Raw genomic sequence first — 16,963 nt, 5'->3', positions numbered from 1 at the left:
AAGAAGCTGCCATTTTCAACTGATGGAGCATGCTATTTCCTAGTATCTTAATGGAGTTTTCATTGGAGTTTGTACTGTATATGACTTACAGCATTTCTGTTTTTGTTTTGTCTTCAAACTAAAACACACAGAGCAAACTTCAGAGTGGAATGGGCTTGGGAGGACATAATGTAAGTTGTTTGCATCCCTGCGGGTCTGTACCAAATGTAATGAAAGTGATTTTTTTTCTGACAATGACTTTAGCCCTTTGATGTAATGATTGCAAGGTTATAAGGACAGTGATAGCGTGGAGGACTGAATTTATTTTCTTCACCCCAGGAAAATAAGATCTTATTTCAGGATTTCACGGAGGCCCAGGCTTTTAGAAAAAAAGAAGAAGAAGAAGAAGAAGAAGAAGAAGAAGAAAACTGCCAACTGCAGCTTGTATCTGAAGAGATGTCTGCTACGCTTCCAGAACACTTCCCGTGGTTGCCCTACCAGGCCCTGCAGACTTGAGAGCTGAGGCGCAGCGCAGGTACGGCAGTTCAAAGAGCTAATGAATATAAATTAAAATCATCAATGAAAATGAATGTGAGCTGGACAGGAGATCAGAGAGGCTTGTAATTGTGATTATGCATGCATTCTTGCCATCGAACGGATGAAAGATATCAATCGATATAGGCCATATCAGCACTTTATTTTCAGATTCCAATAACATCCTCACGCTTTGCGTGGTCAGAAATAAGACAGGTTCGTGTGTGTGTGTGTGTGTGGGAAAAGAAAGGTAGAAAAGAAAGGAGAGTGAGTGTGTATGTGTGTGAGAAGGAGAAAGAGTAAGAGAGGGGGGGAAATGTGTGTGTCTGTGCTTATGTTCATTCATCTGTGCATGTATGTAGCAGAAAAAAAGTGTGTGTGTTCGGGGGTGTTTAAGGCCATCAGTGTAGACATGGGTGTGTTTGAGAGAAAATCTGAGAGTGTGTGTGTGTGTGTGTATCCTGTGCTTGTGTATGGGTCTTTGGACTTGGATCAAACGCTCCTCACACACACACACACACACACACACACACACACACACACACACACACACACACACACAAACCCGGGCAGGTTTAAGGGATGCTGTGCTCATCAGTATGACAGTGAGGCTGGAGAAGGTGTTGATTGGGGAGCACATTGCCTGCCTAAGTACCTCCAGCACTGGGGCTTTGATCTCTTTTCCCAGAGTAAGGGTGGGGGGGGTGAGGGGGGGGGGAGAGAAAGAGCCAGGGCATTCCTGTCAAAGCCTGGGCCAATAGAAGCGAGGCCCTTCAAAGGCTCGCTGGGAATAGTCACCCAGTGCACCAAAAGAGAGAGCGTGAGAGCATGAGAGAGAGAGAAAGAGAAAGAGAAAGAGAGAGAAACTTCTTTGGGGCTCAGAGCCTATTTACTTACACTCAGGGATTACATTAACTCTCCCTTTTTGAATATTTCTTGTAGAGCCTTTTCATGAGCAAATCCTACTTCGGGGTACACCATTCACTTGGTAGGTTTTTTGGCCCTCCTGTGCGGCTATTTTTGTCGTGGCGCAGCTATGGGGTTCGTCATGCTATGTGGATACATCTGTTGTATGAGTTTCAGCGTGCCTTATCATTTTAAATATACTGTAGTCTCGGAGTTGCTGGGATCGTTATCAGCATTCTCACAAGATAGCAAAGTTAGCAACTGCAGAGAGAGAGAGGGAGAGAGTGACTAGAGTTTATTAAAAATGGAAGGACGGAGATGAGGCTGGCAGACTTAATAATATGTGTATCAACATTTTTAGCCATTTATTTCCCCAAAGTCTGGATTATTTTTGTGTGGCTAAAAGCGAAAGTGCAAGGTGAGTCCATCACTAATTTTTCCTCAATATAGTCCTTTCACTCACTGGTGCACTTTCACAGTTATTTGCTTACAAACACCCCCCAAGTACCTTTAAAAATGAACAGCTGGAAAAAAGCCTGTCATCTCACCACTGCTTCTGTGACAAACCCTCAAAAAATGAATTTACAATCCTTAAAGTTCTTGTCCAAGACCTTGAAAGGGTGATACTGAGTTTAAACCAGTTTTAAACTAGAAAGCTAACTGGCAACAGACATACCCTGCCAAAAACAACAAATACAGCACTTATAAAAGCTAGCTAGCTTGCTAACTGATATACTACGGGTGTTTGAGTAATCATTACCATATACCCTCTAACTGTAATGAATTTAAACAAACCTTAAGATAGTAAAACAATTCCACTTCAGAGCCATCAGAGTACCATCAGAGCCTCTTCAGTGTCACTGCGTCCTCAGTGGTCCTTGACTACACACTCTCAGTGTCCACGCTGGCTAAAACAGTTGCTTGTCTCCGAGGGAGCCCTCATCAATATTCCTTCCTGTGATGTTCTACTTCCTGTATGTCAGTTGCTGTCAGCGGCCCGGTGAGGAGTTTGGTTGGGGCTACTGTGAGAGAGGGAAAGTGTGTAGACAGAGGGAACTGCAGGAGTGGATGCATGGCACTGTGAATCAAGGCAGTAGCCCTTTATCAGCGCAAGTAGAATCTTGTTTGTCTTAGTGTGTTTGTGTGTGTGTGTGTTTCTGTGTGTGTGTGTGTGTGTTTCTGTGTGTGTGTGTGTGTGTGTGTGTGTGTGTGTGTGTGTGTGTGTGTTTGTTTGTGTGTTTTGTTTCTGACAAGGAGGTAGTTGGGGCCGTAGGAGGAACAGGATTTTTTCGCTCTGTATTCATGGAGTCGTTTTCCATTTCCTTCTGGGCGCGGACCCCCTCACATTTTCGCGGACGCCGGCCAGGCTGTTTGTTTTGATGTGTGTGGCTGGGCAATTTTCTCCCTGGCGGCTGGGCCTGTCCTTTGGCATGCTGGACAGCACAGCACCAAGCCAAGCTACGCACTGACAGGGACGAGGAGGAGGAGGAGGAGGAGGAGAGAGCAGAGTGCTGGAGACAGAGAGCTGCCCCCGACGCTACACGCTCATTTGGATTCCGCTCAGGGCACTAACAGACCCTCCTTTCTCTCTCTCTCTCTCGCGCTTTCTTTGTCTCTCTTGTTCTCTTTCTCCCTCTTTTTTTTCTCTCTTTCTCATGTACACTTCGACTGTCTTTTACTCCCTATTTCTATTTGTTTTTGTTTTCTCTGTTCCCTCTCCTCCCTCTCCTGTGCACACACATACACAAACACACCTACATGCATCCACATTCTTTACCCACCCACCCACCCACACACACACACACATTACGGACATACTGTACACAAACACACATACAGTACACACACACATACACAAACACACACGCATACAAAGGTTAGGCCCTGAGAAGGCCCTTACCCCTTCATGCCTTAGGCAGCGAACCGTGATGACTCAGTGTTTCCCATTTCAGATTAAAAGCTCCTGTTTATGTTTTCTACAGAAGCTATGTAAGTTTCAGAGTGATTATTCAGAATGATCTGGAGACCCATCTTTGGGTCTCAACTCACCAGGTGAGCAGTGGCACTACAAGAACCCTTAAATCCTATAGGCTATACAACATATTTGTCAACACCAACAAAACACAGTTTGTTACATAACCTCCCCAGCAAATGCATTGCTTAAAGTAACACCAAAGAGTTTTTTGTACCTTGTGAATGTTTCCAAAATAGTTTCAGTGGTTCATCAACTCGTAACAGGGTGAACGACACTTCTGCATTTGCTTCGCGGCCCTCTATCAACTATAACCACACAGTTTGCCAGATCGGGTAGCGGATCTGTAGTTCGATGGAATGAAACATAAAAAACTACTAATTTGACTTGCATCTGATGTTGCAATACATTCTACTTTCATAAAATCATGCAACATATTCTACCTTGTCTGTGGACATTGTTATTTGCAAAGCCTGTGCTGGATAAACAAATAGTGTGCGTGCGACAGTGGAAAAGTAATTTGGTGTTGCTTTAAGATTGCTAGCATTTACTGGTAGTCTCCCAGACACATCCAGAGAAGGCTTTGGCCATGATGTTTTCAATAGATTATGCCCGCCTCATAAAAATAGAACAATTTTATCAGCATGATGTGTCTGACAACCAAAATTAGATTTCCTATTCATTTACACTAATGAGGACATTGTAAGGACTATGGAGCTCAGAACGAAGCTTCATGTAGAACGAAACGAGATTGGATCCAATAGGTTTTCCCTTCTCACACTCTGCTCCTACACTGGTTATTGAGAGTAGGGTAGGGGAGTAGGGACAATTACAATTTGTGAATCACATTAATCCATAACATATACAATAAGTGTATTATACGATATCCATTCTATATATAGTTGTGTAGGGAGGTTGGGACATTTGCTGATATCAGGTGGTATGCTCCCCCATACACCATACACCTTTTCCAACACCCCAGAACTCACATGCACACACCTGGCCAAACATACACTTATCTTCCCTGAGTGCCTTTTATACTCTCGGCTCTCATGGCTCAGTGTGAGACCTGTCTGGTCTCCTCTCCTGGATCCAATGGACTCTGGGCTCCGAGGGGAGCCCGGCAGCCTCTGTGCGAGGATCGGAGCCGGCCCTGGCCCTGACCCAGCCCCGGCTCCGGCCTGGAGTCGGTCGCTCCCCGCAACGGAAGCTCCCAGCTGGGAGTGAGATCAGGCTAATAGTACAGGCTGCATGCAGGAACCAGGGGGAGAAAGATTTCTCTCCATCACACTGGGGTAATTTGCCTCTGTGCTCCCCCACATATTGGGAGTAGATCTTTTGGAGTGTATTCATATGTGCTCTGCACACTGAGCTGTTTCAGCTGCATTTTGTGTTGCCAAGGGAGAGCAAGCTGTGAGTCCGTGTCTGCGACTCAGGAGAGCTGTTTGGTTTTGCATTGCTGTTATTTAGAAAAGCGAATGACAAACATGCTCTCAGAGATCATAGCAATTTGGAACTGTCTCTGTTAATGTGCATCAGCTGTGGTACCTTTCAGAAATAAATTCAATGATTTATGGCCAAGCGAATGAAAAACTACATTCTCAATAGGGTTGTTGAATTTCCATGAATGTAAATTGCTTTTCTCTTTCCAGTGTAGAGTGTAATGAAAGGGTTAAAGGCGTGTCCATGTTAAAGGGTATGGATGAAGGGAGGGGGGGGGGGGTCACTTGAGAACCCATTTCCTGTCGTCCATTTTCTGATTAAGGCAACACAATGTAGTTATTTTACCTTAAAATAACAACTTTGGATGCTACACGGACTTACAATACAAACAATGGCGTCTCTGACATTGCTGATATGTGCCTGAAATGCCTGGTAGTCAGTGACAGTCAGTATAAAATTCAATATAATGTGATAATGCCCCAGGTGGAAGACCTTCACCCTGTTAAAGCAAATTTGAATGACTGCTATTTATAGCACTTTTTTTCGCGTACATATTGGGCATGGTGACCCTACATCTAAAGAGAATGAAAGCACACTACAAAAACTATGAACTATAGGGTCTATTGTTATCTTATCTTATTTGTCGTTTATTTGTATTTTCAAAATGTACAAAGGAACAAGGCCTGCTGGGAGTTCGGAAATGTAGCTTTATGTCCTGTCATTCATGATTAGACTCACTGAAAATGTACTGTATCTTTGATTTGGCCAGTGCTTGGATGTTAATCTAGCCTTTTGCTAGAAAGTTGGATTTCAGTTCTATCGTGAATAACTTAGCTGAACAGAATACTCATAGAGTGAATTTCTAATGGGTGAGTTACAGTTTATTTTTCTTACGGTGTAGGGATAGCATTAGGCTACTTGTCAGCTGTTGAAATGGTCTGTGATCTGTTTGTGGGTAGACTACATTCTGGCCTCTGTGCCATGCTGATAAATTAATAGCTATATCGCGATTATTGTGTAGGCCATGATAGCCAGTCAGTGGACTGACATTGGCAGTGTTTCTGATGACAGTGTTTCAACATTTTAAATCCTCTAAGAATACAATTATGAGGGTAAATGGTAAAAATGAAAAAAACAAAAACAAATGCAGGTGTAAAGTATCACTTAATAAAAGCTGAATTGTTGCATTATATCACTGCATTGCTTTAATGTTTTTTGAAACACTGCTGCATATACGTTGTATAGCCTTATAATTTTTTTTTTGTTGACGTCTAAGTGACATTGCACTACGTTGACTATAAAGTTTAAACCAACATTCGATATACAATTGGTTGGGGGGCTCACATTGGTGTTTCATTATTTCAACGATGAAATTCCTCCGCCCGACACTGCCAACCAATACCAACGTTGGGCCAACTTGTGCTTGCTATCTGGATAACAACCATAACATTTATAATAACTAAACTTTTCATTACATGTGTAGGTTAATAGGCTTCTCATAAACAGCTGCATTTATCTTTTGCTCATTTCTGCTCTCCTTTGCTCCTTTTTCTACCTGATGGCTTGACCTTTCTTGTCCTGTGTATATTTGGCACTCCAGAATTAAAATCGCCTATTCCTTAAAGGTGCTCTAAGCGATGTTGGGACTTCTGTTAACTTTCAAACAAAACAGCAGCTAACTCGTTACTTCCTCCCCCTTCCTCCCGTGCAATTGAAACTCTCCTAAACGCGCATCTCGTCTGTGATTTGCTGGAAGAGTTTGTTATGTTTTTATGGGCTAGGTTTGCCCAGGTTGTTTTTGTTGCCGTTTTTGGAGCCTGGGCTGTCCACAGAGATCACATTTTTTTTACAGTGTATTAAGGACACAGACAGCTAGCGGTTGGTTAGGTGATGTTTGCAGTAAGTGACATAAAATGTTTTAGCCTAAAAAAAACGTGTGGTATCGCTTAGAGCACTTTTAATACCATTAACCAATTTCCAATCTATTTCACAATTCAGAAAAATAACATGTAGCTGATATGAAACTATAGCCCTGTAAACACAATGTTACGAATGAAATGTGCTTTTTTTAGAGGCGATGGAAAACTAAAGTTTTGGACTGACTTTAGCCAACTAATTGCATTAGTTGTACAATATTCTCTGCTTCCCCACTCCAGTATGGAGACATGGTCCAGAGGTGAATCCTCCAGCTGCCCCTCCTCCTTTCCATTTTCAACTTCTGTGTGAAACCTTCACTGCATAGGGCGCCCACTCCCCACTCGGTGACATATGATTGACTTGATGTGCAAATGATAAAAAACTGATTAGCGCAAATGAAAGCAAAAGAAGACTTTATTTGACGAGCGCTCGTGCCACCCTTGGCAATATGCGGCCCTGGGTGGCTGCCCATACGACAAACCGCCCCCTGCTGGTAGTTCACTACAGTATGTAATGTTATTGTAATGTAGGAGTTGAGGAGTTTTAGACAAATTGGATGCACGCTTAACGCTACATGGTCACCAAGTGTGTTGGCAATTCCTACGTTGTGCTTCTTTAAATTGAATGCAGTCCAAGTTCCATCTGTGGGCCTGGTGGTTAACCTTTGCAGTGAGAAAGTATCAGGCTCAGCACACGTAACTTTCGGGACTTGATATTTTAGAGGACAGCAATGCGGCCTCTATCATGGGGAAATATGACATTCACCAGGACTTTAGACAGCATTATTCTTTGTCACAGTGTCTTTTAGCTCTGCCCTGTGCTGCGAGATAACAGTGGAGGACGTCTAACAGCTCTCCCCCCCGCTCACTCACCATCACAAATGCAGCTGTCACTCTCCCCGTTCGGCAAAAGTCTTTAGTGAGCGACAAAACCCAGTCCTCGTCATTTCTCTTTCACCCACTGAGGAAATTGAGGATCTGGAGCAAGTCTGTGGCTGTGCATCAACCATCAGTGCAGAGGATGGGGTTGCAGGCATGGAGAGAGAGACAGGAGACATTCACAGACAGAGAGACAGGAGACATTCATGGAGAGAGCGACAGGAGAAATGTCATGGAGAGAGAGAGAGAGACAGGAGACGTTCATGGAGAGAGCTACAGGAGAAATGTCATGGAGAGATCAAAGACTGTATATATAGAACAGTTCTATATATACAGTCTATGGGAGAAATAGAGACAGGAGACGTTCATGGAGAGAGCGACAGGAGAAATGTCATGGAGAGAGAGAGACAGGAGACGTTCATGGAGAGAGTGACAGGAGAAATTTCATGGAGAGAGAGACAGGAGATGTGTATAAGAGAGAAAGACAGTAGAGGTGTACAGGAGAGAGAGAGACAGGAGACATGTTCAGGAGAGAGCGACAGGAGCAATGGAGAAACAAATGTGCAGGGGAGGGGAGAGACGGGAGCAGACTGGAAATGTGAGACGCTTTGCCAGACAAAGTGGGAGAGTGGAGAACAAAATAAAATGGCTGATATAATCAGCATTAACCATCTCTGTCACTTCTGCCGATGTCAGTGAAAAAAAGAGAGAGAGAGAGAGAAAGAGAGAGAGAGAGGAGAGGGGAAGGGGGGGGGGGGACATGCAGACGCACCAACCTCACCAAATTAACCAAAACACACACTTTTGGATCATCGTAATCAGCTTTGGAGTTGGAGACGAGACGACTGCCCCCCGGGGCGACTTTTGCGCCGGCATTACGATTTTCCATTATGTCTACATTTCTGTCCTTTAATGGGAGATTTGGGATGCTTGTCTGGTCTGTGGGGGGAAACCCAGAGCGCCCTGCCTAGTGACAGAGAACACACACACACACACACACAGCCACCAAGATCTTTAAGCACCAGGCTGGAGGGGAGGATTTCAGAGAATAAGAATGAGTGTGTGAAGGGATATATATATGGTATTAATTTGTATGCGTGTGTGTGTGTGTGTGTGTAAATGGACGTGTATGTATGTGTTTGTATGTGTGAGCATGTTCTCTCTCTCTCTCTCTCTCTCCCCATGTGTGTGTGCATATGTGTGTAATGTTGTATGTACGTGTCATGTGAATGAAAAGAGGGTGGGCATTGTCTGTCTGTGTGTTTGTGTGTGTGTGTCTGTCTGTCTGAGGTTGTGTGTGTGTGTGTGGACATGTATGTGTCTGTATGTGTGAGCATGTTATATCTCTCTCTCTCCCCCTCCATGTGTGTATGTGTGAGTGTGCATATGTGTGTAATGTTGTAACACACACACACGCACACGCACACACACAATCCGTCTTCCCCTTGGCACAGCACTTTCCTGAGAGTCCAATCAAAACATGACAAAAGAGACACTTCAGTCATTAAATTGAAGGATCTGACTCTTAACACACTTCTTTCACAGGTATTTGGAATATGTGAATCTCTGAAAAGAGGCGCAGTGAGTAGCAATCTTTGAGAAGTGTAGTTTTCAGTTAGACGTTTAGGGTCAAGTGTTTCTGTCAGACATGAGCATGTGCAAGAATTTTCTGTCATTTGATATGTATCTTGTACTGACTAAAAGCTTTACCAGACTGTTGCTGAGCATGTAAATGTCAGTTATTGTGACCCTAAAGTATCAGCCCCAGACAGTTGCCTTGTGCAGTGGTTCTCAAAGTGAGGTCCGCAACCCATAGCTAAGGGGTCCAAAAAATAATTTGCTTTAAATTATGAAGTTGTGGTTTATCATTTTAAAAAATCATATGACAACCCTTTTCAAAGTGTGTCTATTTGCTCCCACCCACATTAACATTTACATTGAATCAGTTAACAAAGAACCATTCCTACTGCTTAGATGGTTTATTGGTCTATCTGAAAAAATGTGAGTCAGATCAAGTCAGGTGATGCAAAATCTAAAGTTCACAAAAGACAGATCAAGATACACACTTACCAGAAAACACAGGATAGTGAACTTGGCCACAACTTCAGAGAATACAAATGGTATATGCTTCATTTTTACGATTATGAGGGGGTCCTCGGAATATTCTCTCCAACAGGGGGGTCCGTGGAACCAAACAATTTGAGAACCGCTGGCCTTGTCTACCATCAAACAGTCCTCTCTTAGCATGCCTGAGCAGCTATTCCTATGAGTTTTAGAAGCTTCCACTCTATGCATCTTTGGCATAGGAAAGCTCAGTGAAGAGAGAGATTGCCTGCACAAGAAAGCATAGAATACAGTAGTATCTCATATAAATATGTTTTCCTCCCTCTGCCTGCCTCCTTTTATTCATGCCCCGTATATTTCTGTTATTTTCTCTGTTGATTTACCAAATGCTTCCAGACCATTAATTGATAGTGATGTCTTAGTGGCGGCTCCACGCAATTACAGCTTTAAAACTGTCACTGCCTTTGCCATCAGCTTTAAATTCCATTAAGTCAAATGAAGTAAACAAAGAGAGTAAACAACAGCTCAAGGTAAATAAATGTCCCCAGCCTTGAATCAAAGGCCTCGATGAAGTTTACGGAAATGCTTGTTTGTTTGTTTGTTTTTGCCTCGCAAACATTGCTGCGCTGCTCAAGGACTTGTTCGAATACAAAGCTCTTCTTCCATGCCAGATGGATTTTAACCCTCCAGATCAGGAGAAGAGACACATGAAAGTCATGAAAATGTACACATAGCCGGATCTGGCCCACACTAAACCCAGACCCGGGCCAAACTCAGACCAGACTAGGTCTATGGCTTCTCCCGATTCAATCAGCTTATGTTTTTCCCGCTGATTATAAACATGTGTGTACATTTCCGCTGAAGTCCTCATGGCTGACTAATTTTGGCTAAGTACGGTGACGATGAAAAGAGAAGACGCAGAAGTGGCGTCTCGTCTTCATTTTTTTATTCGCGTTTAGACGAGCATTCTCAGGGGGAAATCTTTGTTTATATGAAGACGCAAGAGTATGTGATATTCAATTGGATATGCATTCCAGACCGCTGGGTGGTGGTGTGATAGAACCCCGGTACGTCACGCGCAGACATTCTAATTTGACAGTTTAGCCAGAGAGGTAATCAAGGATCTTTGGTTTAGCCGTTTAGATGGAGACGCAACCCGGGTCGTCTTCAAAACTCTACACTCTGGAAGGAGTCTTCAGATTTTTGCGTCTTCAAGCCCCGATGGCGGGGTCGCCGTGTAAACGAAAGGCACTTATGATAAAATATTTTGTCGTCTTCCTTCGCAATCGTTCTCGTATAAACGGCCCCTAAATGTGTCAGCTGTGCACAGACCCAGCTTTAATCTCACTGCAATCAAGTCCTCACAGCAATGTTTGCTTGTGTTTTCTCCACACTGGCCTGGGGTGAGTCGCGTAAACTGGACAAGACAGTTTGTGCCTTGTGAAGGTTAGTTAAGATATTACCTAAATTGCTTTTGCCCATCCAGACTGCTGTAAACGTGCTGCCAGCAACAGGAAGGTTATGATCACAGAGAAGCACATCTATTAGACACTTATTTCCCTGCTGGTGTTGTATTTACTGAGGATTAGCTCTGAAATATGTTTATTATGTCTCATTCGAGAGAAGCCCTAGCAGGGTGTGTGTTTTTCTGATTAAGTTTGCAGTGTGTTGTCATTTCTTCACCAACAGAAAATCAACAAAATCAAATCTATCATGAAGACGTAGTCCCTGTTTTTTGGCACGTGAAAATAGGTCACTATCCATCAGTGACTGCTGAAGAATTCCACTGCTTCCACATCACCATCACCTCTTCTTTCGTTTTTTCTCTCACCTTCACTTCTCTATCTTGAGCAGGAGTCACTCTCTCTCTCTCTCTCACTCTCTCTCTTTCTCTCTCTCTCTCTCCGTTCCTGGGGTTCATTCCTGCTCTGACATTCCCGAATCTGGCCTTTACCCTCTCATCCGCTGGCGTTAATCCTCCTCGGGGCAACATGATCCTGTTCCGCTCCACGTCCCCCTGAGTCGTTATCTCACCCCCCTTCAATCCCGTGGCTGCCTGGCGGATGCACACACCTCGATTGGCTCAGCCCTCCGGTAGCCCTGGGACTTATCTGTTCCTCATCCAATGTTCAGACTCTCCTCTCTCTCTCTCGTTCCATCACTGTCCCTCCAAAGGACCCATTTGTCATGCATGAAACCATTCGTCTACCAAACGTCCAAATGTCCCATCACAGACAACATTGAGCCACTGAATGAATTCATTTCCACATTCCATCACTCAATGTATCTGAATTTGTGAATACACATGTATGCCAGATCAGGGTTAAATGTATTCCAGGGGCAGATGTCCCATGGCTGTGCCTCTGGCACTCTGTCTGGCCCTGAGAGCATGGGTGAAAAGGTGAGGAAAAGTTGTAGTGCAAAACCAAGGTCAGACCAGTGCTATATCCAGGCCAAATCTGTTCTGTTGGCTCTGTACTGTAGGCATTGCATCTGGCTTTTAGGTTAGACTAACCAGCCAAGGTTAAAGGTCAAAGACATGCATGATGTTATACATTAAATCCATTCCATAACAGAGTTTGAAACCAAATTGGGACCAGATCCATTTGGAGAGTCCTCTGAAAAGTTGGTAGTTGTCTTTTGGATGAAAACATCATCACACATGGGTCAGTGCAATGCTCCCATGTGCCACACGATCTCTTCAGTTCACGCACGAGACGCTTTGCTCTTTGCCGGGCTTTACGTGTAGTGCTCTGCCCGTCATTTAAATGAGTCTCCAAAGGTTGCCATCTAGACTTCGTATGAAAGTTTTAAAAAGCTAAATCAAACTAGTGTTGTCTGATGTGAGATTGTGAAAAAGCTGTGGCGGATCTGGGTAGGCGGTGTTCGCTGGGCGTCCTCTCAGGGGCCTGGGCTATATGCCTCTGGCTCTCAGGCATTCGGTGAAAATCACAGCGTGAGCCTCCAGGGTGCCACACTTAATGGCTTCGAGTCTCTGTTGCATCATTAGCAGCCAGCTCTAAGTTTTTTTTCCCAAGCCAAAGTTAGACAGTAGTCTTCCCGGATGCCGGGTCGGTCCACTGGCGGAACCAGTGCTGTGATCCCGGCAGAGTCTGCACTGGCCTTTTTCTCTCAGCGGTGTCATTACCTCCTATCTTTCTTAGCTTTTCTCTCTGTTTTTCTCTTTTTTCTCTCTCCCTCTCTCTTTTTTATACACCGCTTGTCTTCCATTCTTTTGTCTTAATTAACCACATTCTATCACACACTGAGCGTCACATTCTTTTGTGGGAGCGGAATCCTCTAATTACACCTGTCATCTTCACCGAAGTGAAGCTGGAGGGACAGGTTACTCTAGTCTCTACACGCAGATTTGATGGGCGCGCAAACAGAAATGGGTTCTTACACTTAATTAAAGTGGAAGCAAGGAGATTCACTGAAAAACTAAACTAGCCTGCTAAGAAGGAACTCAAAATCCCACCAAACAGCAGCACAGTCAGCAATGATAAAATCTGGCAACACTTTATAATAACTACACACAAAGGACCAAAGGGCGGAAATCAAACCCGGGTCGCCGGCATACGGTGCAGGTGCCCCAGTCAGTTGTGCCAGGGCTGGGGCCTTGGAAAGTAACTTTTTACGTTACTTGTTACTTTTACTTTTACGTTACTTTTATGCAGAACCCAATATCTGTTCCTAAAGTTCTAGCCTATTATGGAGGACATAACAGGTATCGTAAACATGCTAATGTGACATGCCGGCTCAATGCATGAAACATGAATGGGGAGACCACACGCTGATTCCATAATGATAAAGATAATTTATTAAATAAAGGTAAATTTAACAAAGACTAAATGATAACGTGGTGTAGTGCAAGTCAGTATAATGGAAGGAAACCAAAAGTGTCATGTAAAATCAGTCTAGGGGTTTAACAGCCAAAAGACACAGAAAGCCAAATGCCAGGAGGAGGAAGCCGGTCCTGGCTGTTGTGGATGCAGGCGATTTATAATCCTGCCAATCAGGCACACCTGAGCACCAACACCTGCTCATGGGGAATAGAGAAAGAGCGGTAGAGAGCACAGGCACACCAAACAGGGCGGGGTCTAAGACCTGCCAATATCCGTCACACTAATTACCAACCATTTCGTTAGTACCAATACTTCAAAATAACATTTGATAAATTAACCTTACATTTTTCAGTAGCTATTTGCCTTATTCACCCGGCGGCCAGAACAAGGCTAAAGGGTACACTTGCCATTACACCTCAGTCCAGCAGATGGTGGTAATGCACTCCGTTTGCAAACTGTCAAAAAAAAAAAATCACCGAAAAAGAAGAAGGGTTCACTGGCCTGTTCTTCTTCTTCTTCAGTGAGTTTTTTTTTGGCAGTTTGGTAGCATGCCACCATCTTGACATGTCTTTATTAAAGGAACCGTATGTAAAAATTGTATTTCAATTAATCATAAAATTGCCCTGATATGTCACTAGACATTAAGAAATCATGTTCATTTCAAATACTTATATCACTGACAACAGTAGTCTGGCCAGGATATTGTCATTTAAAAAGTGAAGTTGCAGTCCTCAACTGATGTTCATGTTGTCATGTTGTGTTTTGGCCTAATGCGCCACCCTCCACCTATTTACTAATCACAAAGTCAGTAGTGTTTCGTCATCCGGTTGCCAACTCTGCCAGTCAGAGGGGAGGGGAAGGGGATACACCGCTCTACAGTAATTTGAAAGTCATTGTCGTACCCGTTTTGGCCACAATCTTACATATGGTTCCTTTAAGCTTTGATTTACAAGTAGGCTCTCTATTGATTTTAATAAGTAGGCCTAGGCCTTAAAGTTACAGTATTTCTATCACAATTTACCAGACTTTGACCTTTTGTCGGTTTTTAACAAAATTCTGACTATTGTTCCTTGTATTGCATTATGAGCACTGCACCTATTGCATTCTACTGTTGCCTTAAGCCTAGCTCAGTCATTATGCTATACCACATCTCCCTCCATTGGAAGAGCAAGCTGCATTGAGCGTAATAAACTGCATTTAGAATGGCAAATCCATATTTCTAGTTATTTTGGTGAAAGTAACTTAAAAGTAATGCAATAGTAGTGTAATGCCTTACAATTCAGAGACAGTAATATTATAATGTAACAAATTACTTTGAAATGACAGTAATAAGTAATGCATAGTACATTACGATTTTGAAGTAACTTACCCAACACTGGTTACACACAACACTGACAATAAGTCAGGGCCTTGATTTCCTTTCTCTGAAACCAGTTGAGAGTTTCCTTTGCTGTATGCTTTGGATGATTGATTCTCCCGGAAAAAAATGACTCCATTCTTTCAACTGTATGAAGTTTGCCAGTAACATGAGATGAAAAACAGACCCACACCGTTATGACTCCACCTACAAACCTCACTGTTGGCATGCTATTTTTAGGGTGATGTACAGTTTCATTTCTCCTCCAAACATGGTGTGTAGTATGACATCCAAAAAGTTACATTTTGCTCTCACCTGACCAGACTACATTCTCTAAGTATTTCATAGGCTTGTCCAAAGGTGTGTAGCAAACAAGCTTCGACATGTTTAAACAAGCATGTTTTTCTTCAGTAATAGAGTCATGTGGGGTGAGGGTTCATAGAGCTTTCTCTGAGTGGTCCTTGGCTCTTGGGCTACTCTTCTGACTATACATCTGACTTCCTGGTCAGAAATCTTGCTAGGAGATCCTGTGCATGATGCAGTGATGTTCCTTCCACTTGCAGAAAATGGCCCTAATGCTGCTTACTGGAAGATTCTGAAGTTTTGAAATGCATCTGTAACCATCCTCTCTCATCCCGTCCGCTCCCGCAAAGAGCTTTCAAAAGTTGTCCCGCGCCGCACTCTTTTGCGTCGGGACCCATCATGAAATGTTTCTTGTGTGACACCTTGGTAACGAAAAACCTTTTTATAACCCATCAATATGTACTAACCCAGTTTACATTAATTTGCTCAGATAAGAGGGATAGGTAACACTTTACTTAACAGTATCGACATAAAAGTGACATGACATTGTCATGAACACATGACACTGTCATGACACATGAAACCTAACCCTAACCCTAACCCTAACCCTAACCCTAATCCTAACCTCTAACCCTAATCCTAACCCCAACCCCAGCCCTAACCCTAACCATAATTCTAAACCCTAGCCTAACCCTAACCCTAATCCTAACCCTAACTTGTTATGACAAAAACCGAATGTGACTTAATAACAGAAGCATTATGTCATAAATGTTTATGACATGTCTATGACACGTTCATGACATTGTCATGTCACTCTTATGTCGACACTGTCAATTAAAGTGTAACCGAGGGATAATTACTCTCTAACTGCTTATAGATTTCAGCTTGTTCCTTGCCTTGGTGTGCTACTTTTTCTTAGCGTATTCAATACTTTACGTCATTCCACATTATTGCACATAACTCTACTTAAGGAGTTTAATGTTTGGATTTTTATCTGGGTGGATAACCTGAGTTAATACTAGTGTCTGGTGAAAATGTCATGCAAATAGCCTCACTGGAAGTATACTTACTAGGAATGCACGATATATCGGCGGCCGATATATTATTAGCCGATAAGTGAAAAAATGAAAATATTATTATCGGTCCGATAACAGAATTCTGGCCGATAATTTGCGCCGATATTTTTTAAAGTCCTAATTTAGGCCTACGTAAGGTCCGTCTGGCTACACTGAGCTACTTGAGCTTGGTTGGCTATACTTTTTCCTCAATATAATGTCAGCGGTGTGAATGTATTTCACCACTCTAACAAAATCTGTGGATATGCGTTCATTTGGGAATCTGTGCATCTCAAAATCCTCTCGTGAATGATCCGCCATTTAACCTTAACAGAGCGGAGCTCAGCCCTATCTAGAGCCGTCTTGTGCTGGTGTGTTTGCACTTTACCGCAATGGTCGGGGAAACAAATAAACAAACTCGTTAGTGGGACGAGTATATAAGTAGGTCTAGTTCTAAGTTGTGTTTTAGTATTATATTTGCATTACTTTAGCTTGGGTTTTGTATTATTACCTAGAAATATGCTAACCATTCGTGCTTCAGTTCCAGACAGGTCATCATAATAAGTTATTAAAACCTTCGGGGCTAACTCCTTTCATTTCTGCTGCAGCAGGTTGTGCGCAACAGAGTAGACGGACATAAGCATAAGATACAGTCTGAGGAGTTTTATTCAGTTACCCGCAGTTGAAACTAAACCTAAGTTTCCCTCACA

Source organism: Alosa pseudoharengus, unplaced genomic scaffold, assembly GCF_046254945.1.
Source record: "Alosa pseudoharengus isolate Yale_2024_CS ecotype anadromous, Long Island Sound unplaced genomic scaffold, YU_APseudo_1.1 YU_APseudo_1.1_scf_8, whole genome shotgun sequence".
Lineage (NCBI taxonomy): Eukaryota > Metazoa > Chordata > Actinopteri > Clupeiformes > Clupeidae > Alosa > Alosa pseudoharengus.
This window is presented reverse-complemented; position numbering follows the sequence as displayed.